The 25,542-nt window shown below is 43.2% G+C and overlaps 1 long non-coding RNA gene across 1 annotated transcript in view; it reads right to left on the minus strand.

Moving 5' to 3' along the window:
- Nucleotides 1-1,971: 1,971 nt before the first annotated feature.
- The window catches only part of LOC120401837, a 31,299-nt gene continuing 7,728 nt past the window's right edge, over nt 1,972-25,542 (minus strand). Inside the window, exons 2-3 of the long non-coding RNA XR_005596770.1 lie at nt 2,535-2,641; nt 1,972-2,048 (exon numbers count right to left, since the gene is read on the minus strand). This is a non-coding gene — a long non-coding RNA (uncharacterized LOC120401837). The remainder of the gene's footprint in view (nt 2,049-2,534; nt 2,642-25,542) is intronic.

Below are 25,542 nucleotides of genomic sequence, written 5' to 3' on the forward strand. Positions count from 1 at the left end.
GATTCACTTACTATTATTCCACTTAATTTGATCATTGGGTCATCTGGCTCAATAAGTGACACTTGTGCAGGCCCCACAGAGTTGTCTTAAGATCTTACCCTTTTGTCAATAACAACTAAAAGTTCTCAAGTCCTTTCAGACAGTAGCACAACCTCTGTGTATATGACATGTGGTACTAACCCAAAAGGCTCCAGGAACTTTAATGAACCACCTTGCTTCCATCAGCTTCTCATTCACAATTCCTGATCTATACTCTGAAGATATAAATGTTCAATAATGCACAATATGTTTCTATCAACACAGTGTTATTTAATAGGGATGGGAAAATATAGGGGTGATTTTGCTCGTACAAAAACAAATGTGTGGTGATTTGATAACTGTCTTCATTTTATCTGACTAACCCAAATTTGATGTCTTAAATAAGTTGTTCCTCTTCTGGCTCATGATAGTAAATTATGGTCAGAAAAGTGCCATTCTAACTACCCACAGATGTAAGCCTGGCATTCCAAAACTATTCTTACATTTATATTCCTGCTTTAAAGTTTAAAAAGCTGTTAAATGTAATTCCAGCAGAACTGCAATAAAATTTATGACCATGTCTCTCTGCTGATAAATAAATGTTTTGCGTCATGAATTAGACATAGGAATATCTGGAAATAGAGTGTTGTGGTCCCCGGTTGACACACAACTTGAGGATATTAGTGCCAGGACCAGTGGTGCCCAGGGGCCCCAGCCAATTGAGGGACCCTGGAAAAATGGGCACCCTCGCATGCCCACCTGCTCCGCCCACTCAGTGACCTGCCAGGGAGTGGGGTTGGGGCATAGGGGTTGCCCCGCCCCTCCCCATTCCCCAGTGCGGGGGAGGACGAAGGGGACTGCAGGCGAAAGGGGTAGGGAGGGCCCCCCACTTGCTCTGGCCCAGGGGCTCCACCAAAGCCTAATTCACCCCTGGTCAGGACATTCTCATTGGGCATGATGTGATAAAGTTAGACAGCATTTTAGAACTCCTGCTTTTTGTGGAACCAAAAGTGGTCATGATTAGAAATCTCAAAATTGGTTTGAAATCTCAAAATTGGTTTGAATCTCAAATATACAGGTTCTTGATGTCACACATATACAACATTGTCTCCCAGCTTTCTAAAATGCATAGCCAAAATCAGCCTCTGTATTAAGAGTAGCCAGCTAAAGATGATGCTGGTAAGAAGTGGGAAATGCTTGGAAGAACTTGCTTATTCTATAACATAACCCAGTTACAAGGGCATCTGCCCTTGGATTGTTAAACTGGTTCATAATTTGGGGGTGCTCTTCTGCCCCAATGCTACTGGAAGCCCAGTTAACCATGGTGGTAAATCCCTCCAAATATGTCTATCTGGAACTGGCCAAAAGATTGTGCTCATTCCTATTCCTTTGATCTTTGCACAGCAACTCAAATTTAGGAGTGCAGCCACTCACAGTCGGAAAGCTCCTACTAATACAAAATGCAGCAACATAGCTTGCCATGAATTCATTACTCCAGTGCTCTTGTTTCTGCACTGGCTTCCATTTAATAAAGAGTCCAGTTCACTTTCATTGCTGTGATATTTAAAATTAGCCGTGGGTATGGACCTAAGTAATTGAGAGATTGCAATTTCCTCCATGATCAGGAGCTCCTATGACATTTACATGCCACCACAACTATATAACTGCAAGACCTTTACAGGTGTTGGACCCAGACTACAGAGCTCATTTCTTGAAGATGGTAGAAAGACCATGGGCTTCACTATTTCAGAACTCTGTGACTTGGCTCCCCCACAATGATGTCTTTACTCACAGATACACACACACACACAATTAAAAAAATACTAAAAGTTTTTCTCTTAGAAGCAGGGAAGGAAGAATCAGAGAGGTTGTTATTGTTTACTATTTTTTTCAAATATGGGAGGTTCTCTGATATGATGGCTGGATCCACAGTCATTTTCACACACTTTCATTCTGTCATATATTTTTTTCTTCACTCTCAAAGCCAAGTGTGGGTGGTCAGAAAGGCCAGGAGGCTGAGGGAGCTGTTTCTGTAGATGAGATGGGACAGAGTGAACTTAGAAACCTGTAAATAAGCCATCTATAGGATACTAATGGTGACACTGCCATGTAATAGGCTAGCTTGGAGAAGCAGAGTCCCAAAGCAAGGACAGCTATACTCTTCACTTGCGCACAATTGTGGGAGGAGAGTAAACAGACTAGCCCTGCATCCTATGTTAGGAACTTGCACACCAGGCTAAATGCCACGTCACTTAGCAGCGCAGTCTAGGCCTTCACCTGTATTCTTAAGATCTATGTCTGCCATATAGATCATATTCCATTGCTAGCATTGCTACCAATGCTTGGAAGCATTTATCATGTATTCAGCCACCTGAAACTTTGACATGACAGATATACAGCTTATACACATCAGACCAGATCCTAGGCTGGTGTAAATTGGTGTAACGGAGGTTTGATCCCACCATAACCAAATCATAGCAAAATTCAAAAATACGACTTGAAAGATGGCTACACACCTGTACCAGAAAACCACAGTTCAAAGGTCACCGCAGGTCAGTGCCACCAGCATGTCTTGAAGAACACATATTATATTAGGAGCCACATCATTTTGTATGTCTTCAGGCTAGGGAATGTAATAAATGAGAGGGAGTAATAAAAAAGTGGTTAAAAAGAGACATACATCAAAATATCAGACACCATGGAATTCCCCAGAGGGATGTACACAAGAATGCTTATATACCATCTGATGATAAGCAAACCTCAAGAGATTTGGAGATTTTAGTGTAGATAAGACCCAAGTGTTTGCACTCCTATCAGAAACACCTAATTTCTTCCTCCTTTCTTCTTATTTCTTTGTATCCTATCTACAGCTGAGTGAATACTGGAAATATTTTGTCTGTATGTAAAAGTCCATTTTGATTTGACCATATTCATAAAACTTTCAGGATTGTTTTCCACGGCATTCAAGTGCTCAACCTTCAATGGTACAAATAAAAAACCCTAAATTAAAGATCAAGCACTCAAACATTTCAATGAAAGTGAATTTAAGATTGGATATGAAATTATTATTGTTGTAGCACTCCGAGGTCTCATTCAGGACAGGGTCCCGTTGTGGTAGGCACTGTACAAACGTATAGTAAATGACAGTCTTCACCCAGGTCAGATTAGCAGGGACCTTGGGAAATTTTCACCTTCCTCTGCAATGCAGGGCGTGGGTCACAAGATGGGATTATCTGGGTATATCTCACCAAATCATTTCCCTGCCTTGAGCACTGGTGTGCCTTGGTACCTTCTAGTCTCTGCCTATAATACACAGTAGTTTAATCTCCAGAGTCCTGGTAGCTATAATACTTTTGTTTAATCCTGGTTATTGGACTCAAAACAGAGGTAATTGGGTGGGCTTTAATGGTCTGTGGTGTGCAGGAGATAAGACTAAATGATCTCTTCTGGCCCTAAATTCTATGACTCTATGGGTACATCTACACTACAAGACTATTTCGAATCAACTTAATTCAAATTTGTGGAATCGACCTTATGAAGTCGAAGTTGTGTATCCACACTAAATACACTAGTTCGACTGTGTGAGTCCACAATCTGCCCATTTGAATTCTGGGATTTCCAATGCATGCTGGGGTGGTTTTGGGTAACTGTCATCATTGAACCGCAATCTGTTCATGCACTTTTCTGCTCAGTGACAGCGCAGCACTTTGAGCACGGATCCTGCTGCAGTTATGGTTGTCCACCTCTTCCACAGTCAGCTGCCGCACTGGTGGACCATGGGGACATTTTACCAACATCAACCTCGGGTGGCCAGGCAAAGTTCATGGAACTCTGGTCTGTTTAGACGCCTGCAGGAAGGTAGTTTCTTCCCGGACCACAAAATAACTCTTGGGGATGTGCAGATGCCTATAGTGATCCTCGGGACCCAGCCAAGCTCTGTGCAGGCGCCTTGCAGAGCGACAAGGAACTCTTCAAGTACCAGCGAGCAGTGAGCAGCGTGACCTGTGACTGTTCAGTTTCTTTACAGAGAAGCTGAACCTGACTAGCATCTGCAGTTACATAAAAATAAAATACATGTTCCACTGTAACTTTACAAGAGCAACAAAGAATCCTGTGGCACCTTATAGACTAACAGACGTTCTGCAGCATGAGCTTTCGTGGGTGAATACCCACTTCTTCAGATGCAAGTCAACTTTGTAACTTTACAAAGGTTTCTTTATTGATGACTTTGCGTTACAGGGTTGAGACTGGGACACGGACTGTGCTGGGTAGGGTGTGCAGTGATGTAAAGACCGCCTGTAAACTCGAGGAATGACAGGCTCCTGCGTCTGCAGTGCCGGACTGGATGTTTCAACGGAGCCTGCCATCCCTCCTTTTGGGACTCGGGAGGACGGATACAGATTCCTCTGCTGCGTGGCTCTGTGGTCCAGGACAGGGACCGTTGCATGAGATCTGTAACACCCACACAGAACCTGCGTACTGACTGCAGTGTGTGTGTGACCTGCTGATCCTGCCCCCATGTCTGTACCCTGGTAAAGGTGATTGTCCTATCAAATTACCAACCCCTTCCCCTTCAAACACAGTCTCCTCTAAAAGAACATGACGGAAACAGTAATTAACAGAAAAGTATTTTTATTATCAACTAGACAGTTAGGGGATGAAACTGGGATGGGGGCTTGGGTGAGGCGGAAGGAAAGGACTTCTCAAAATTTAGGCTATGAGAGCTTTTGGGTACTTGAGCACTCTGCTGGGGTGCAGTGACAGCTCCTTCTGGTTATTTTGGGTGAGCGGTTGCAGATACACTGCAGGGGGCTCTGTCCTCCTGCCTGAGGTCCTGCAGAACATGCACAAGGCGCAGGAGCATGTCCGCTCATTAGTCCAAGCAGCGGAGAGGGTCTCCTCCACTGGCTCTGCTGGTACATCTTGTCCCCTGTCTTTTCTTTCGCGCCTAATCTTTGCCAGCCTCTGTGAGGGGATGCTGTGGCAGGTCTGGAGACAGTCAAGATAAATTTTTACAATGAACACAGTCTAGTCTGTCTCTGTGAATTCTGGGTTGAGATCCCAGTGCCTGATGGGGCAAAAACCATTTTCGTGGGTGGTTCTGGGTAAATGTCGTCAGTCATCCCTTCCTCCGGGAAAGCTACAGCAGACAATCATTTCAAGCCCGTTTTCCCTGGATTGCCCTGGCAGACGCCACAGCGTGGAAACCATGGAGCCTATTTTGCCTTTTGTGCCTGTCACCGTATGTGTACTAGATGCCGCTGACAGAGGTGGTCCAGCAGCGCTACACAGCAGCATGCTTTTGCTTTTGCATGATAGCAGAGATGGTTACCAGCCATACTGTACCATCTACTATACCATAAATTGGTAATAAGATGGGCATTGTTACCAGTCCTTTTGCACTGCACCATTTGCTGCTGTCATAAGTGCCCTGCTGCTCTTAGCCAGGGTGCAAAAAAAAATTGGGAATGACTCCTGAGTCAATCCCTCCTTTTGGGTCCCTCCTTTTGGTATAAAAATAGAATCAGTCCTGCCTAGAATATGGGCAAGTGTACTAGAGAACCACTGTATCAGAGAACCAGAGAGCACAGCTGCTCTGTGTCAGATCCTGCATAGATTATGAGCTGAATGCTATTCACAGGGGGTGCTCCTGCAACAACCCCAACTGTTCATTCCATTCTTCCCCAGCCTTCCTGGGCTACCATAGCATTGTCCCCCCACTTGTGTGGTGAAGTAATAAAGAATGCAGGAATAAGACACAGTGCCTTGTTAGTGAGAAATGAGTGGAAGGCAGCCTCCAGTTGCTATGATAGTCCAGATAGGACATTAAGGAGTGTGGAGGAGAGGAGCCCAGCATCCTGCTGCTAGTCCAGGGTAATTGATCTTTTCTTTACACATGAAGGGTGAGGGCTGATGAAGCTCAGCCCCTGTTGATATGATGAGGCAGCCATACTGCACCATCTACCAGGAAAAATTAGGCCAGGCGCCTTGATTGACCTCACGGATGCTAGTACGCATGGTTACCAGTCCTTTGCACTGCCCCATGTGCCAATAGGCTGATGATGACGATGGATATCAGTCATATTGCCACCCATGGCGGGGAGTGAGGATGTTGGTGTTCAGTGCTGCAGCATCCCGTCTATCTTCAGCATTCAGTAAAGATGACACTGTGTTTTACCCTAGAAGCATTTGGATCTCAGCCAAGAATGCAAATGCTTGAGACAGCAGGAACTGTGGCGTCCATTTGATTCTTTGGCTTTCCGTTACGCTTTTGAAAAATACTTTGGACCAGGCGAATTAGATGCAGGAGTCTATCACCCTGAGGACGGTCACTGAAGGAGATAGCCAGCACAAACCAGGGCCCTATGCAGCCGTGCTCGGGAGGCAATGCTCCTGAGTACCGAGATCTCCCAGGAGGATTTCTGTTCTATCCCCATATATAGAGAGACCTCCTTTTCACATACTTCAGATTCCTGTTATATTAAGAATAAAAGTTTACATGGTTAAAGCACTTACCGACTGCTCCTTCCCTGATTCAGGGTCTGATGGTGATGAAGAGATCCTGGCTGTCCCTCATCCTCCACAAACACTTCCTCAACACTGTCCCATCGTCAGAGTCCATGGTCACTGGTGATTTTTGGTAGCCTTGTCTGGGGTCCGATCAGATCCAAGAGTTCCCGGTCAGTCTATGCTGGGTCCTCTTTCTATTCAGAGATTACATGAACTCCTCTGCTGGAGAGCTCTGAATGAGATTCTAACTGTCCAGACAGGAAAAGGAATTCAAATTTTCCCGGACTTTTCCTGTGTGGCTGGTCAGAGCATCCAAGCTCGGACTGCTGTCCAGAGCGTCAACAGAGTGGTGCAATTAAAGTCCTAGTGTAGACCAGGCCTATGATTCGATTATAGTCCTTGCCTGAAGGAACATGGGACTGGAAGCACAAGAGAATTTAGGTGCCTAGAAAATCACTGTGCTTCACAAAGCCTTAGTTAGGTGCCTAGGCTTATATACAATGAATTGGAGGAGATAGGCACCTTAGACACAAAAACCCATGTGATAGGTGGGGAGCTGTCTAAGCCACCCAATGGGAGATGCCACACAGAAGGGTAGGGCTTAGCCCCGCCCCTTTCAGGGTGATAGGTGCTGTTTCTGATAGCAACTCTCATCTGTGAACATTCTTCCAGAATTAGGAACCTTGGCAGTTTTAGCAAGAAGCTGGGGAGGAGGTGGACTTCCCTCATAACTTTCAGAGCAGTGGCTAGGGTGCTCACCTGGGATGTGGGAGATGCTTAGTTCAAGTCCCACCTGTGTTAGGATATGTCTGCAAAAGGGATCAGCAACCTTTGGCACACGGCTCACCAGGGTAAGCACCCTGGCAGGCTGGGCTGGTTTGTTTGCCTGCCGTGTCCGGAGGGTCAGCCGATCGCGGCTCCCACTGGCTGTCCCAGGCCAATGGGGGCTGCGGGAAGTGGCGCGGGCCAAAGGATGTGCTGGCCGCCGCTTCCCATTGCAGCTGGTCCAGGTCAGCTAACTCAGAGTCACAAGGCTTGGACTTGGGGGCTGAAAAATTGCTGTGTAGAAGTTCAGGTTTGGGCTGGACCCTGCAAGGATTGCAGGTCCCAGAGCTCAGGCTCCAACCCAAGCTCAAACATCTACACAGCTGTTTTTACTCCTACAGCCTGCACCAGCTGACCTGGGCCAGCTGTGGCCATACTGTGGGTCTTTTATCCCTGTAGACATACCCTTAAAGGGTCATTTGGGCTAGAAAGAGAGAGCAGAAGCATGAGATGTCTCTGTAGCCTGGTCTTTAGAGCACTTATCCAGGATGTGGGAGACCCAGAGTCCCCCTGCTCCAGTGACTCTATCTGTTTATCTATAGTGCAACAGCTTCTATAGGAGACAGTAATATCCCACATCAGAATATCCCACAGCCCAGTGTTTAGAGCACTCACATGAGAAGTGGCTTATCACTATTCAAATCCCTTCTCCTCCACAGGCAGAGAGTGGACCTGCATGGGGGTGGTCTCCCACATCACAGTGAGTACCCTAACCACCAAGATACAAGTGAAGTCCTCCCTCCCTCTTGCTGCCTTGTGTGAATTCGTCAGAGAGGTCCGATCTCTCTGAACACACCTATCGGATTAGGCCCCTCACCTGACTTAGACAGCCAAGTGCCTATCTTTCTCCTGTTCATGCATCTCTCTGGGGCTTAGGCAGGAGATAGGGATCTGGATGCCTAGAATGGGGCAGCCATTCACATGCTCAGAGGCAGAAACTTAGGTGCCGAGGAAAATTTAACTGCAAACATGTGCAAACTTAGGACCAGATATTTATTTGGGGGGAAATTTCAAAGATGCAAATATGTATTCAACTTCTACAAACTTGCACATCTCCCCTGATGTAAATCAGCGTTGCTCCACTGACATCAAAGGAGCAATAGTGATATACAGCAGCTGAGGAACTTGTCCTTACAGATGTGGGGTGACGTAGAGGGAACCAGGAAGATAACAATTTGTACTGTATGGGTTAGTTACATAAACCAGCCATTTAGGGAACAGAAACAATACCCCTTGACTTATGTACCTAACTACTACAATGGGAATTGTGAATAGTGCTGCTGAATGAGCTATATCACAGTAATTATTTACTGAAGAAATCTGTGAATAATTTCAAGAATTCTGCAGTTTCGTCACAAACTGAAAAAATGGCAATTGGGACTGAATATATATACTTTTGTGAATGATTTACTCACTTCTCTTTCCCTAAAAAATGTCTCCCCCACACTTGGGGGGTACTTATCTGAACTGAATCACCAATCCTTTAGCAATCCACTCATCTCTAGTAATACAGTCAATGAGCCACTGCATGATATCTGAACCGACTGACCAGCCAGCCACTTTCAGATTATACAGTCAAATCCTCCCCTGAAATACAAAGGGACAAAGGGGATTCAGGGTTCCTTTTCCCTAACTGTGCAGGAACAGGGCAGGAGTCCTACTTGGCACTCAAGACACACTCAGGCTACTGTGCAATGGGAGCAACATGGCTTCAAGGAAGACTGTCAAACTCTCAGCCAGTTATCGGACATGCAAATGTATTAGCTGGGGTCACACAGTGTTACTCTTTCCCTTCGGCCAGCAGGATACCTCTTGTAGTGTTGCATACAGCACTAGTCACCCAACTATTGCAGCTCCTCTCGGTAATTTCAGGGCTTCACCAGCTAGACTATTGGCGTTTCAGTGATTTGCTGAATTGAATGGTCTGGATTTGTTTCAATGTATGGTCATGATGATAATACATACGTACAATGTATATATATACCTAGTGTAGATCACATGCCTGCATTTATATACCTACAGAATGCTACAAGACACATTACAAGACTGTTCTTTTTTTAGGCGGGGAGAGAGGGCGTATAGGCTATTTCTAACTACTATAAATCACAAACTTAAATAATGACTTCACAAACTTAAATAAATAATACTTTACAAAGATAGTCAGAATACAGTTCTTCAGTGAACCTGGTTGCCAATTTTCTACCCAATTCCAAATCTTAACCTCTTGTTTATGGAAATAATTATTCTCTGGATTTCACAAACATAATAGGACACCCATATATTTAATATAAAATTCATTGATATAATAGACAGGACAGGTTAAAAGTTCCAATTGAATTAGCATAGCCCTCTGAGTTCTTAACAGGCACTGGAATGCAAGTAAGTGAGTTCATCAAAACTTAATCCTTCTTGTAACCATTCAGTCCGCTCTATTTTGGAAGGAAATACCAAGTGGCATGTTCTACTATACGCTTACTGTCATTTCAAGTAATAGATGTTTTTGGTTTGTTTTGTATGTTTTGTAAAAAGAAAATGTATAATTGTTGAATAAGATAGATACCCGCCTTTGAAATATATTGCTATGGGACATCTGACATACAGCTTTGAGTTAATTAATTATTAATACTTAATTATTAATGTTTCAAACCAATCTCCCTTGGTTTATTTTGTAAACTGCAGTGCAGAATAATCCTATCAGCTGAATTTCCAAATGACTAGTGTTTCTATATTTCTTTACTGTTTGTTTTCAAGTGTTGATTTTTTTTAATAGCACAAGAGAGGAAAACAAATCACATCATACATTAACCCATAACCTTTTAAGCTATAGAAACAGACAGGTCTTTTTAGTGTTGACATTCTGCATGTGTAAGAAAAACTTATGTATGTAGATTTCTCTCACAAGAGCTTCAGGGCATAACCCAGACAGAGGAGCCATCACTTTTCCATTCTGCACCCAGGCTGCTGACAAAAGAATTGTGCAAATGAGCCTTTAAATCCTTAAATAGTCACTACACAATGCATGAAAGAATGCAGCACAGGACAAAGGGCAATATTCACAGTTTATCTCAGGGTGATGGATCTGAATCGACGCATGAACATGGTTTGTTATGGGATGGAGTAGGCTGCAAACCCCTACTGAGAACCCAGTGGCCACAGTCTGTAATGCAAACAGTCAGGCTAAGTCCTTAACAATTAGGGTAAATTGAACTGGCCATTATCTGAACTTCAACTTGTTCTCATGATTGATATGGGAAATGAAAAGTTGTATATATCTTTAGAAAGACTGCGTGTTTCTTCCCTGTCTTAATGCTAGCAATATTTTAATGTAAAAATTCCTATTTATAAAATTGATCCAGGTGACAAATGCATTTGCAGTAGCAGTTATTGATCTTTTGCTGTTCACCTGGATTTTTTTCTGTAGATGACAGGTTATTTTTAAAAGTGTATAGAGAAAGTACATATAAAATTGAAGACATTCTCTCTCTCTCTCTCTCTCTCTCTCGATATATATATAAAACTTAAATTTTCAGAAGTGACTAGTAATTTAGGGAGCCTCAGTTTGCCGAAACGGAGGCATCTTAAAAGAGTTTGATTTTCAGAGAGTAGGTGTGCCTTTAAGAGGTTTCAGTTGGATACCCAAAAATGTAGGTAGTATATTAATATAAATATATAAATTTTACATACACACACTATTTGGTAAGCTTTTTAATTACCATTTATTAAAATAATGTTGCAGTTTTTTTGAACCATACAGAGTATAAAAGTAATAGTGAAGTAATTTATAATGGTAAAGCAAATGGTAAAGCAAAAGTAAAAGTTTTTCAGTGTTCAAACTGGGGAGAAGTGATGGAATACGCCAATGTATTCTCGGTACACTCTCCCTTTTTCGACTGGCAAGAACTTGTACAACACCACCCTAGAAAAAAACATCCACAAAGCATCTATTATCCACACATAATTGGGGTGAGAAGGGAATGCTTACTTATGTCCTTATAGGCTTATTAAAAAATCTTAGAGTGAACCAAATTTCTTTTTGGTGAATATTGCACCAACTAAAATGCAAGGCTGTATAATGCAGGTAGCATTTTGGGAGATGTGATCTATGTGAGTACATATGATTTCACATAAAGACCTGCATGAAGGCCACCAGGACAGCCAATGAAACAGAGAGACTTCAAGAAACACTCTTCAAAGCAATCCAATGTATTCAGGAATACACTGCATTCAGGCTGGATGGATTTCCCTTTTGTCTACAGTCATCAGAGGCAAGTGACATCTTGAACGCCTCAAGAAGATTAAATAGCAAAGCTCAGTCGGAAGCTTAAAAAAAGAGAGAGAGAAAAGAAAAGGGCCAACTTGGCCATTATGGAACTGGTCCTTTCTTGTCTGTGAAAGAGCTTTCAATGAGTACTATTGGAAGAAGAAGGCCCAGATAAAGAATACAATGATGGATAGAAAGGGAGAACTCCGAGTGGAACCAGAGGGTGTGGGTTGCACTGAATGAAGGATTAGTGCAGCTTCACAGCAAAGAAAAGGGGAATCCTAGTCAAGATGAAAATGAGGAATTACTTTTTTGAGACTTCAGTTCACTGAGCAACAACAATGCATGATGGGAGGTACTTGACATAACACTCTTCCAGGCCATGTTTGCTCTCCATGTGGGACCTAAGAAAAAAACAACAACAGTGGCAACCAAAACAAACCAGATTTTAACCTGATAAAGTTAATTTAGATATTCTTTTATATAAATCTTGGAACTTTTTTTTACTGTTGTATATCTGCTCACATAGCCAATCATATGTGGGAAATTAGCATGCCAGTTTTGCATACACTTGTGTGTCTCTAAATAATCCTGTCTTTTCTAAAAGGGTTTAAACCAACACATTTTTACTTCAGATGAGAGAAGAGAAAAGATGCCTGAATTCTTGAACTGTTCCCAGCTACAAGAAATAACTGGCTTTTACCAGCCAGCGCAGTGATGAGGGAGTAAGGGGCATTTCAGACCCCTAGTTGTGCTTCAAATGGTTCCACAGTAGTCCAACTTATCCTGACTTAGGTAGGGCTCAGTGCAGATGTGAGGAGGGAATGGCCAAGCACTTACTCATGTATATGAATCTCATGTAAATAACCTCTTTGGGCCCCCATGAATCTCACGGCATGATCCCTGTCCCTCTCTTTCCACACATAAGGAATCTGCAGCGCCAGGGTTGCATTACCCAGTGTGGTCCAGCCAAAATTGGAAAAGGGGCATGGATACAGAGTCTCTGCAACATCTTATTTTACAAAAGTTACAGATGAAAAATTAACTCAGGGCAAGGAAGGTTAGGAGGGCTCTGTAGCTCTCTCCCCTTCATCTTGCAGTGGGGTGGGCTAGAATCCATTCAGGAAAAAAGAGACTTCCTTCAGCTGCTGCTGAAGCTGCTGTCATAGCAATGGGCGACAGAGATGAGTTGAGCTTCCTCACCCACTTCCCCAGAGCCTCCTTGTGGTGCAGAAGTCCACACCGCTTCCTAGGGGAGAGGCAGAACCCACTGGCAGGCCAGAGGATTTCTCCAGATGTTGCTGGACAAACTGCAGTGGCAGGAGTCAAATAACAAACATCTCCTGGGTCATTCAGATTCTTTGGCTGTCAATCAGCTGAAATGAACACACCCCTTTCACTGGGAGGTCACAGAGACACAACTTTCCCAATACCATTTTTTTGGGTCCTGCATAGCAGATGAGGTGTGAAGTCACAGGCTTCAACTCCGGATGGGGTATAACAGCTGTTACCTGGCTACACAGATAGTTGAGTTTCCTTTTAGGGTGTCTGAAGGGCTCTGTGAAAACGTAGGATAGTTTGGGGCATGCAGCTTTGGCTGGGGCTACATCACAGAGCCAACAGGGACTCTTGGGTTGGAGTATTTTAAAAAGTTCCTATTATTGATGGATGGTCCTAAAGTCAAAATGATGTAACCTTGAGTAAATCTCTAACCCTGTCTAGGCCACACTTTTTCCTCACTTCTGTATGGTGAAACGGAGCTAATACTGATCTATCTGATAGAGGGTCAAGGTGGGTGAGATAATATCTTTTATTGCACCAGCTTCTGCTGGTGGAAAAGACAGAGATAAACTTTCGAGCTACACAGAGCTCTTCAGGTCTGGGAAAGGTAATTAGGGGGTCACTGCTAAATATAAGATGGAACAGATTGTTATGCATAGGAATTAACACATATTGCAAAGGCACAATTCAAAATGAAATGGGCCATTAACATTTCTGCAGTCATAGGACAAAGGAGGAGGAGTGAATTGTAAAGAGATACAAAACCAGTATCCCTACTGAATCCCTGATTTTTAGTGTAGAGCAAAGTTATGAATTTAAGTTCCCAGGGTCTTCTTTTGAAGGTGATGTTGTGCAGGTTTTCTTTGAGGATAAGGACTGAGAGGTCAGCTGGAGGGATTATTTTGTGAAAAGTGTTTGATCACAGTGATAGGAGGTTTTTGTCTTTTACTATTTTTCTGTGTGAGTTGATTCAAGAGTGTAGTGATTGTCTGGTTTCACCCACATAGCTGTTGTTGGGACATGTGATGTACACCACATGTTGTGACAAACATGTGTAAGACCCATGGATATTTAAAGGTGTGCTGTGGAGTGTATTGATCATCAGATAAGTAAAGAGATGTCTGTAGGTTTTGCAGCTGTTGCTATAGCAGGTTCTAGTGATGCTTTTGAGCTTGGAGAGGTTGGGGGATTGTTTGAAGGCCAGAAGAGGGTGTTCAGGAAAGATTTTTTTCAAGATGTGGTCCCCATTGAGCATGGGTTGTAATTGTTTGATGATATCATGTATGGATGCCAGTGTGAGATGGTAGGCTGCTAGGGGTCTGCAGCCAGCGTTGGTTTTTTTTTTTGTTTGTTTGTTTTTTGGTATTGCAGCAGGTTTCTTCAGGATATTTGGATGGCCTCTTCCATGACGTGATCTACTTCTTTGGTGAAGTGAACTTATTTGTTAGAGGCAGTTTTAAGTGTATTAAGATGTGTATCGCAGAGCATGGAGCATATTCTGTGGTATCTGAGTGCATGGTTGAAGATAACAGATTTATTGATGTGCCTGGGGTGGTTACTTGATTTGTGGAGGTAAGCAGGGTGATCTGAGAGTTTCTTGTATGTAGTTGTTTGCAGGACTCTCTTGTTGAGGCTGATTGTGATGCTCAGGAAGTTGATGCTGGAGTGGGAGTGTCTAGAGAGTTTAATGGATGGGTGGTGGTTGTTGAAGTTGTGGTGGAAATCTAAGAGTGAGTTTAGGTCATTTATCCAGACGATGAAAATATCATTGATGTATCTCAAGTATATAGTGGTTTCATGATACATTTTCCCAGAAATTGTTCCTCAAGGGGGTTCGTGTAGAGGTTGTCATACTGGGGAGTCAACCTAGTACCCATGGCTGTTCCTATGGTTTAGACAGAGTGTTTCTTGTTGAATTTAAATTTGTTATGGGTGAGGATGGAATGGATGAGTTTGGAAATACGTTTGGGGTGAGTATCTGGTTGTTGTCCTTTGTCTTGTAGATATTTGAGAAAGGCAGTGATGTCATCGTGGTGAGGGAGAATGGTGTATAGGGAAGTGAAATCCATGGTGTCAATTTTGTGGAGTTTCCTGAGGAAGTCAGTTGTGTCCTAGAGGAAACTTGCCCTTTGTGCGATGAGTGGCTTGAGGATGCTTTCTATGAGTCCTGATATTCCTTCAGTCAGAGTGCTGTGGCCATATACAATGGGTCTGCCTTGGTTTTGTTTGTTTGTGTATCTTGTGTAGAAGGTCCGGGGTGGGGGGGGAGGGGTTGTGGGGACAAGGTTGTAGATTTTCTTTTGCAGTTGTTTGGGGAAGGATTTGACATTATCCTCAAATTACTGTGTGAATTGTGGAGTGGGGTCTTCTTTGAGTTCTTTATAACAGGTGGTGTCAGAGAGTTGTCTGTTGGCCTCACTGGTGTAGTCATCACAGTTGAGGATTACAATGGTGCCCCCTTTGTCTGCTGGTTTGATTATTATCTGGTGGCTGGATTTTGGGGTATGGTATGGATGTCCTCTTGGTGGTGGATAGATTGTGGTGGCTTTGATTTTTAACGGATTTGACAGTCTTTTTTTTTTTTTCCTGAAGCAACTGATGTAATGATCAAGTGTGTGATTTTGTCCACTGTGGGGTCTCAGGTCAGATGATTCTCTTTTCTTGTGACTGTCCATAGGGAAGTGGTACTTGTGGGTGGTGTGGTCTTTGTTGTGAAATAATTCTTTGAGTTGGAATCAGCAAAAGAATTGTTTTAGTTCTCCGCATGTTAGTATGGTATCAGATTCTGTTGTGACACAGGAATTCAGTTCCTTTGAGAAGACAGATAATTCAGCTCTACTTCGAGGTAGTCTTGATAGGTTGGTGATATTGGGGTATCACGTAGAGTCCATGTTGTGGGTCCTGATATCATGGTTTCTCCCTAAGGTGGTGTTCTGTGGAGTTGTTGTGATTGACTCCACTTTTTGTTTTTGGGGCTGTCATCAGGTTTTTTTCATAGTTATTTTGGGTTTCCTGCATGATCTCCAGGTAGGTTTCCTGGCATTTTCCTTCCAGAGAGTGGAAGCGGGTGATAATTTCTTATTCTGGAGTATATGAGGGGCTGGAGATGGTTCCTCAGTTTTTCTGAAGTCTAACTGCATAACTGTTCTGCATATTTGGAGTTGTACGTAGTGGTCAAAGGGTTATAGAATGTGAGTCCTCTGGGGACTATGTTTTCTTTCTTGCATTTTCTCAGGACATATACATTGCTGTTAAGTTTGGCTTCCTTTTTATCCCTGTTGTGGAGTTTCCATTTCAGATGGCAAAATTCAATATCTTCCATTGTTGTTTGCAATGCTGTTGTAGCCAGATTGGTCCCAGGATAGGAAAGAGACAAAGTGGGTGAGATAATATCTTTTATTGGACCAACTTCTGTTAGTGAGAGAGAGACAAAGAAAAGCTTTCAAATTACACAAAGTTCTTCCTGAGGTCTGGGGAAGGTAATTAGCATACTAATTAACCAGGGCTGGACTGTATGACTACAATCCAGGCTGGGCAAAGGGCAGCACATAGTTGTGCTGTAGACTGAGTATGTCAAGAAGCAGATTGACTCTCAAAGTGACAGTCTTGTTCCTACTTTTCCCTTGTTCTGGGCAGAGGTCGGAGAGAGAGGGGGCGAGAGGGGTAGGTAAACTGCACCAGCTTGTGGTAAACTGCCACATCCTGTTTATGTTCTGGTTTTGGTGTGTGGACAGGCACATTTGATTAGCAGCGGCAAGGCTCTGCCCACTCCATGGATCTGCCTGCCAATGCCCTTCTCACTTGCACAGGAGTGGGAGGAGCAGCTTGATGGTGGCTACTCTGCCTCCAGTGTGCACAGGCTACAGCGTGGAGCCCATGCTAGGGTGTAAAGGTCTCATTAGTCCCCCTTCTTACCTGCATGGACATGAAGGAGTGCTCACGAGAGAGCCCATAGTGAGTCAGTGGCTGTGCCACAAATTATATCCCGAGCAATCCTGTTGGGTTTATAGTTTGATTTAAAAAGAAAAAAAAATTGTTTTCTCCTCTCCTTGTGAAATGAACCACTGTCTTCTTCACACTGAATTCTCTTGACAAGTGAAATTATTATTACTATTCAGAATGTAGGAAAATTGGGAAACAACTCATTGTTGAAGAAGGAAAACGTAACAGTCTGGATTCTCAGCTGGTGCAAACTGGCATAGCTACATTGATCAGTTGTTGGGTTGAGTATGTGGATGCAGGGTGCTGTTGGTGGCCTCTGATATGCTGGAGGTCAGACTAGATGGTCTGGTTTTCCTTCTGGCCTTAAACTCTATGACTTCATTGGAGTTATGCTAATTTACCTCAGTTGAGGATCTATTGTTTTTAAAGGTAAGTCTGTTTCCAATGAAATTTTGTGTATGATTACATTGTGTCTCCAAGGTTATTTACAAGGGCTCTGCATGTGTACTTCTCTGCATGTGTACTTCATTCCTACATTAAACTACTTCTTTGAACTCTGAAGTAGCTTTTACTTATTTGTCCATTATTATCTACTCTGTTGGCTATAAATTGATCTGTACAAAGAATGCAGCACTTCATTGCAGTAGTTTACTTGGAAAAGAACAGTGTCATTTTCACCCTAAGGGAAAAATCCTGTACAATGTACTACTATGAAATCAAGTAGATTCTATAGGGACAAGTAGTGCAAATCAATGTAGCTTCATTGGCATAACACCACTGATTTCAATGGGGCTATGCTGATTTACACCAGCTGAGGATATGGGACATAGACTTCAAAAGAGAACTAGGTCCTTCCTCATTTTCAGAACACTGTAGGGAAGTTAATATGGAAGTATTTCCCAACTATGGAATTCTGAAGATTGGTTTAAAAATTCAATGGGAGTTGAAGCAGGTCCTATAAGATACAGAAAGATGAGCATTCTGTATTCAAATCTCTAGGGCTCTTCCATCATGGCACTTGCTTGACAATGACACTTGCCTGCGTACACGGTGTTCCTTCAATTTACAGCTCAATGTCCTGCCACATGTTTTTAAAGGTCATCCTCATTCTTTGCCTTGACTTTCCCTGTGGGCTACTACATTTGGTTGCTCCTAATTCCAGGGTCTCTGCCAGTTCTTTTACAAAAACAGCCCAACATCTTATTACATATTAAGAATGCAATACAGCACAGTTTCATTCTTTACAGCAATTGCTATGTACAGGATATGCCTGACCTGCTGCTAATTATTGCTATTATAAACCATGAAAATGTAATAATGTAGAAAGGGAAATCATTGTTTTTTTTCCCTTTCCTTTCTTTTTAAAACTTTTTTTGTGTTATAGCCATTGAGACAATATAACAGCTGGGGATAATGCAGTGAAAAATAAAGAGCACCTGATAAATACATACAGAGGAGAGGAGCATTTTCTCCCTAAACATGTTAACATTTTTCTTGCACAGTCAAAGATGTTGCATAGATGAGATATGTTCAATAATTGAGACCACTGACCCTACCCACCCACCCAGCCAGCCATGATCCAGATATGTCAAAAAGCAAGCATTTCCCAAGGTAGTTTATGTGCTTGATCATGCACCAATTAAATCTAAGGGAATTTTGTCATTGACTTCAATGGGAGTTGAAGCAGGTCCTATAACAGAGAGTCAAATAGTTACCATGTACATTTGTTCCAGAGCTCACAGTTTCCTCAATAGTAAGAACTAGCATAGTGGATGTGTGTTAGGGATGCTTCTGTTGAAATACCAGTTTTAGCCTCTAGGCCTAGCGGAATCCAGGAGCATTCTGGGAAGATTTAATTTGTTGGTCATCAGTCCTTAAATTCTGCTGCATTTTTATTTTTAAAAATGTACAATGTGTTCAGAGCATTGCATGGTGGAAATCAAAAGAAGCAATTCAATTGTATTAATAATAACTGAAATGATAAGTTTGAACTGTCCTAACTTATCACAATTAACATTCAAAGCCATGAGGGTACACAGCAGAGTCAGGACAAGAGCTGGTCAAAAAAAAGGAAAGTTTTTTTCATTAACATTTTTTAAAGAAATGAAATTTGTTTTGCTGTGTTTGAAATTTTTCATAGAAATGAAAAAATGAAAAAAAAAGTTCCCCTTCGTCTCACTTTATTCCCCTTTACTTTTTCATTTCCAATGGAAACAGAGAAAAAAAAGAGGGAGAAGAAAGCAGAAAAGCAGGAAAAAAACCCAAACAAAACCAAAACCAGGGAAAAAACAGGTTTTTGTTTATATTTAGACACACACATGCACATACATTCCTGTCATATCACTCTACAGACTATTCTGTGTTAGCTTAATGCAAGTAATGTGATTATTCTAAAATTACAGGAATTTCCCCTTTCATATATATATGGGATAATTCCATTAATTCTGGGATAATCACATTACTTGTGTTCAGCTAAAACAAAGTAGTCTGCAGAGTGGCATGACAGGAGTGAAAATGTGAAAATCTGACTTCTATTTGTAAGCACAGATAGTGAAACAAATGCCAATTAAAACAGAATATATTCAAGTCCAAATGATTTTAAGCAGCATGGTATAGCAAGCCATGTGTTATGTATATTACCCCAGAGTTTACTGAGATCCTCTCAGAGTCCAAAGAGTGCCACTGTGGATAAGATCTCATGGCCTGGGAAGTGTCTTTTATTGTGATTATAAAACAGGACAATTTAGGATAATGACATTTAAAATTGGATTTTGTTAAGATTTACCAGTAAAGAATAAAAATTTAAAGAATATTTGTGAAAAAAAGTATCAGAGTGGTAGCCGTGTTAGTTGTGAAAACAGTGGCTCCATGTACAAGAGGCCAGCTATAACAGTGGTACCTGTGACGCCCTCTCTCTTAGTCCCACCAGTGCAACTGACCTCTGTGGTTCTACAGGAGACACCCAGTGGCAGCTTTCTAGGAGCTGTGCAGGAGTTGTGCTGAATCAATGCATCTGTCAGGAAAGCCTGCCATGGCTAGCCCTCCATGGCTAGCACCACATAATGTCTGGCGGCATCAACTGACTGTTAGCCCCCACCGTGGAATGCCTGATTTAGGCACTTGTGATATTGAAATTCTTATTCAATTGTAGTTTCACCGTAAGGGACTGAATTCTGGCTGCCACTGTTTGGACCGGGGTGAAAGTAACTTACAGGACTTACCGGTACTGCTGGAGTCCTGAGCTGCGTGGCCTCATCTGGAAGAGCCGTGGCCTCTCAGGATTTAAAGGTCCTGGGGCACCAGCTGTGGCTGAGAGACCCAGAGCCTTTAAATCAGTCAGGGGCTCCCAGCTGAAGAGGTGGCTGGGAGCCCCCCGGGGCTCAGGGGCAAATTAAAGGGCCTGGGGCTCCAGCCGCCAGGGGGAACCCCGAGCTTTGCGGGGCTGAGGCAGGGATTTAAAGGGCCCAGAGCTCCTGCTGCTGAGGGGAGCCCCGAGCCCTTTAAATCCTGGCCCCAGCCCGGCCGCCAGAGCAGTGGCCGGGATTCAAAGGGCTCTGGGCTGCCTGCAGCGGCGGGGAGCTCTGAGCCCTTTATATCTCAGCTGAGCCGAGTTTTAGCTCACAGTGTTTTGAGCATCCTCTGGTTTTTAGGTTTATATCCAATTTGTGATTTGTGATGTGGGTTGACACAAATGCAAACATTCATACTAAAATTCAGCGAAAAAACAACTGATTTCATCTGATTTTAGGACAAAATTTATAACTACAGAACCCCATGCACTCCCCTCAAGACTCTGTTCCCACAGCTGACTCAGGCTCCTCCTTAACTTTTTCTGTATATTTAAGGCATTCAACTAGAGCTGGCTGGGACATTTTCAACTAAATGTTTGTTTTGGTGTTTTGCGGAAACATGGTGCTTTGTCAAAGCCGAAATGTTTTCAGAGACATATTGATTTTGACTAAGTTTTTGATGGGAAGGTTTATGAGGTCTAGCATGGTCAGTTCCAGAAAGAAAGAAAGAAAGAGAATGAATGTTTACACTGCAGCTGGGAACATGGTTTCCAGCACAGAAAGACAAACAGAAGCTAGTTCTGCTTGAGCTAGCACACCAAAAAAATAACAGAGTGGACATGGCATCATAAGATAATTGCCTGAGTATGGACTAGGGCAGTGTTTCCCAAACTTGGGACGCCGCTTGTGTAGGGAAAGCCCCTGGCGGGCTAGGCCAGTTTGTTTACCTGCCCCGACCACAGGAAGCGGCAGCCAGTACGCCCCTCAGCCTGCACCGCTCCCATTGGTCGGGAGCAGCGAACCACGGTCAGTGGCGACCTGTGGACGCTGCAGGTAAACAAACTGGCCTGGCCTGCCAAGGGCTTTCCCTACGCAAGCGGCGTCCCAAGTTTGGGAAACATTGAACTAGGGTAACCAGATAGCCAGTGTGAAAAACCAGGATGCTTTTTTCCCCCAGGGGGTATAATTGTGTATATAACACAAAGCCCCTAGTATCGGGATGGTCCTGATAATATCATGATGTCTGGTCACTTTAGTACAGACCCAGGGGATTGGGTGGATTTGTATTTAAGTGGCTAGCCCATGCTGGCACCTCTGCTGAATTGTCCACAAGGTTTTCTTAGCATGCTAGCTCAAGCAGAGCTAGCGTGTCTCTGTCTACCCATGATGGAAGGCTCCAACATAGACATTCCTGAATTAAAAACCTGACCTTTTAAATCTGAAAACAGACATTTTGACAGAGTTTCATTTCACAAAAACTTTAGAAAGGTTTTTATTTTATTTCCAATGTGGAATAAAAAGAACATTTGGAGTCTTGAAAGTTGTGAAATGGGATTTTCATTCTACATGCAACCTTCCCTCCTCCTCCAATCATCTACAATATCTTGGACAGAAAGACACTTAGCTTCTTCCCTCCTCTTCAACCTTTGTGAATGCCTGCAAGGCAGGCTCACTCTCCATAATCCCTAGAAATAACCTTGTTGGAGAGCCTCAGTTGTACCAAATTCTGCTGCTGAGACATTGATGTTTGACTTCACTCTAGCCCCAAAGCTTCACAGCGCTGTTATAACTGCCGTCCTTCCCCTGACAGGTTCTAACCAGTAAAGGTGGCTTTTCTTGTACACATAAAGTCTTCAACAGCAAGGGGGAAGTGATGCCAGAGGGAGAGAGATCTGCTCTCTAAGGCCTTAATTTATCTGCTGTGTTCCCTGCATGTAGCAGCATGCTTATTCTGCAGGTATGTAACTAAAGCAGAAATATTCATGTATTTCTAGTCTTCTGATTCTACAAGCAACACACTACTTTTGTGAGATCATTTGAGATATTGGCATGTTCCAGTTCCCATTTCATCATGAGACACTGACAGCTGTTTAATGGCCTTCATCACCATAGTAACTAAGCCCCTTTGCATTCCTACTGGGCAGTAATATTTTGTAGCCTCTTCACAGTCTAACATGTCCTCTTCATTATTATTCCCCCTTTTCATACCTTAAAAGTTTGCTCCTTCAGCAACTTCAACATTACTATGTGGCATAGTTCAACCCCTAGAATTGTCATAGACATTAGCAGCTCTCTTTCTCCACCAGTGCCATCAGCTGACTGACCCCTGCTTCCTTGATTTACTGATTGTCATGCTCCAAGATTTTAAAGTCACATTAACCATGGCTGAAGCATCAATAATGGCTTCCATTTTGTGGATGATCTTAAGAAAAAAACTAGTTGGGAGATGGTATGATACTCATACCTTCCAAGTTAGGCTTTTCAAAATGATAATAATAACTATTATTTATATAGTGTTTTATATGTTCAAAAGACTGTCAGACATTTATTAATTAATTCTCACAACATCCCTGTGAGATACGTGGGTAACTACTATTCTTCCCATTTTACAGATGTGGAAACTGTGAAAGTGAAAGGATTTACTCAGCACCACATAGTGAGCCAGTGTTAGAGCTGGGATTAGACTTGAGGATCTCCTGATTCCCAGCCCATGCCTGAAGACCACACTGCTTCTGAAAATGCTGCTTCTTTCTGAGATTCTGGGAGGTTTTCAGTCCCACCCGCTAAAAGGTGACGTATGAACTGGTCCATTATTTTTCTCTATTTTGGACTCATTTTATTTATATTCAGAAAATGTGCTTTAACTATGGAGGTACTATGTATAAATTCTGTTCATATGGCCAGACATTCAAAACTCTGGCTAACTGGGTTTGTTTGTTCACATACTTTCAGGCCACATTCATCAGCCCCTTCATTTTCACTCAGTAAAAAAATTGTGCCATTTTCCTCTAATCTAGAAAAATAGTAATGATTAATAATAGTAAACAATGCAATTTCTAACAGGAAGTAGATTGGCCTCTTGCATTCAGGTGTATCATATTTTCACACTTCAAAGTGACAGGGCGTGATAGGACACATCTAAGTGAAGAATAACTGACTCCTTGACAAGAACAAATTTGTTTTCAGTCATGTTTGACTGGGAGGAGATATCAATTCAGATAGCACTTTTTTACAGCCAAAAGATGAAATCAAACAGGTGTGAAAAGACAATTCAATCTGGACAGATCTCTGCCTTCTGTCAACAGGCCCAAAGCAATCCAAAAAGATTAGGATTTACATACATTTTCCAATATAATTTGGTGTAAAGAACCACACCTCAGAATTCAGAAGATAAAAATATTCATAGGAATTATATAGCTTCACGTGTGCTAGAAAAACGTCTGGGCACTGCAGATCTTTCATTCCTGGATCCGTGTGCTGAGCTCACCCTAGTCCTCCAGCACAGTGTCACAGGGTAGGAACACCCCATCACGGGAACTGGGTGACATGTGGGGCGAAGAAGAGAAAAAGAATTGTATAGCAGTTTGTCAGGTCCTAAGTTCGTGACCCTGACTACAAACATGGTAGTACAGCCTAGTGGCTGGAGTCAACAAATGGCCCTTCCACTCCTGGTAGCACGGCCCAATGGTCAATAGGGTAGCCCACCTCTGTGGGGATTTTGTGGCCTATTGGCCCATTGGGAGAGTGGGGCACGACTTAGGGGGGAGTGGCACCCAGGGGAGGGGTACTCAGGCCCTCCCTGGTCCTCCGAGTCCCAGCCCCTGGCTCTGGCTGTGGTGGGGGTGCTTGCCACCGAGTCAGCTGAGCGGTTTTCCCTTTCACTCACCGGAGAATATTCTAAGTCCCCTGGGCTGTTTCCTCCGCTTTCTCCCTTAGCGAAGGTCCACGGTTCCTCCAGGTGTCTGGGGTCCTCCAGTAGCCTAGCTCGGGGCTTGTCAGGCAGTCTGATGTTCGTCTGGGCCTCTGTGTGCTTTGCCCCTGGGGTTGGGGCCTGCAGCTGCTCCCTGGGGAGAGCCTGCAGTCTGTGTCCTCCCACTTCAGCAGCCTGCCTAGAATGAGCTGGGCTGCTTTCCTTTATACTCCTCCTCTAGGCTGAGCATGCCCAGCAAAATTGGAGGGGTAGGCTTCCTTAGCTTGCAAAGCATAGTTAACCCTTTTGGGGCAGGTGCGGGGTAGGTACACCCCGTCATACACAGGGACACCAGAATGAGAGCTGCACTGGCAATTGAGAAGTCAGCGGCAGTTGCACTCTAGAAGGCAATTGCACTGCAAGATCGTTACCAGTCAGTGGGAAATTATTTTGGAGTTGGAAAATCCACATGGGGGTCTATTGTCATGCAAGTGTGTAGGGCCATTAATCATGTCCTGCTATGCAGTACCATGACTCTTGACCATGCACAGGACATAGTGGATGGATTTGCGTCAATAGGGGTTCCCAAACTGCATGGGGGTAATAGACAGCACATATATCCCTATTTTTGCACCAGCCCACCTTGCCACAGAGTACATCAACAGAAAGGGCTACGTTTCTATGATTATGCAAGTGCTGGTGGATCACCAGGGATGCTTCACCACTGTCAGTGTGGGCTACTCAGGGAAGGTGCATGATGTTGACATATTTAAGAACACAGGACTCTTTAGAAAGCTGCAAGCAGGGATATTCTTTCCCAGCAGGCAAATTACCACTGGTGATAATGAAATGTCAGTAATGATCCAGTCTAGCCCTTGCTCGCGAAGTCATACACTTCAACAGCATCAAGGAAAGATTCAGCTATTGGTTCAGCAGGCGCAGAAGAATGACTGTTGAACGTGCTTTTGGTAGATTGAAGGGATGCTGGTGGAGTTTACTCACAAGTTTGGATCTCAGTGAGAAAAAATCTCAAAGGTTATAGCTACATGTTGTGTGCTGCATAATGTGTGTCAGGCAAAGGGGGAAAAGTTGCCACTGGGGTGGTGAGGCAGAGATGGAGTGTCTGTCTGGTGAGTTTGAATAGTCAGATATGAGGGCTATTACGAGAGCTAAGAATGGAGCTATGTGGTTGCTGGAAGCTTTGAAAGAGAACTTGACCAGTCAGCCACATTAATTCCTGTGCTTGACTGTGCTCTGGCCCTGAAGGTTTGTGGGCTGTTAGTAATTTTGTAGTGTTTGGTGTATTTATACATATAACAGTGTGTCTTTTAACGAATCTATGGATGGTGTGGTTTTTGGTGTATATTTATAATTGTTACACTATGTGTTTCACTGAAACTATGAATTATGTGATGCTTGCTGGTTGTTTTGTTAAACCAGCTGTACACTTGCAAGTACGGGGTGCTTTGAGTACTGCTATACATTCTGCAGTATATGTGGTGAAC

Source organism: Mauremys reevesii, linkage group 3, assembly GCF_016161935.1.
Source record: "Mauremys reevesii isolate NIE-2019 linkage group 3, ASM1616193v1, whole genome shotgun sequence".
Classification (NCBI taxonomy): Eukaryota; Metazoa; Chordata; order Testudines; family Geoemydidae; genus Mauremys; species Mauremys reevesii.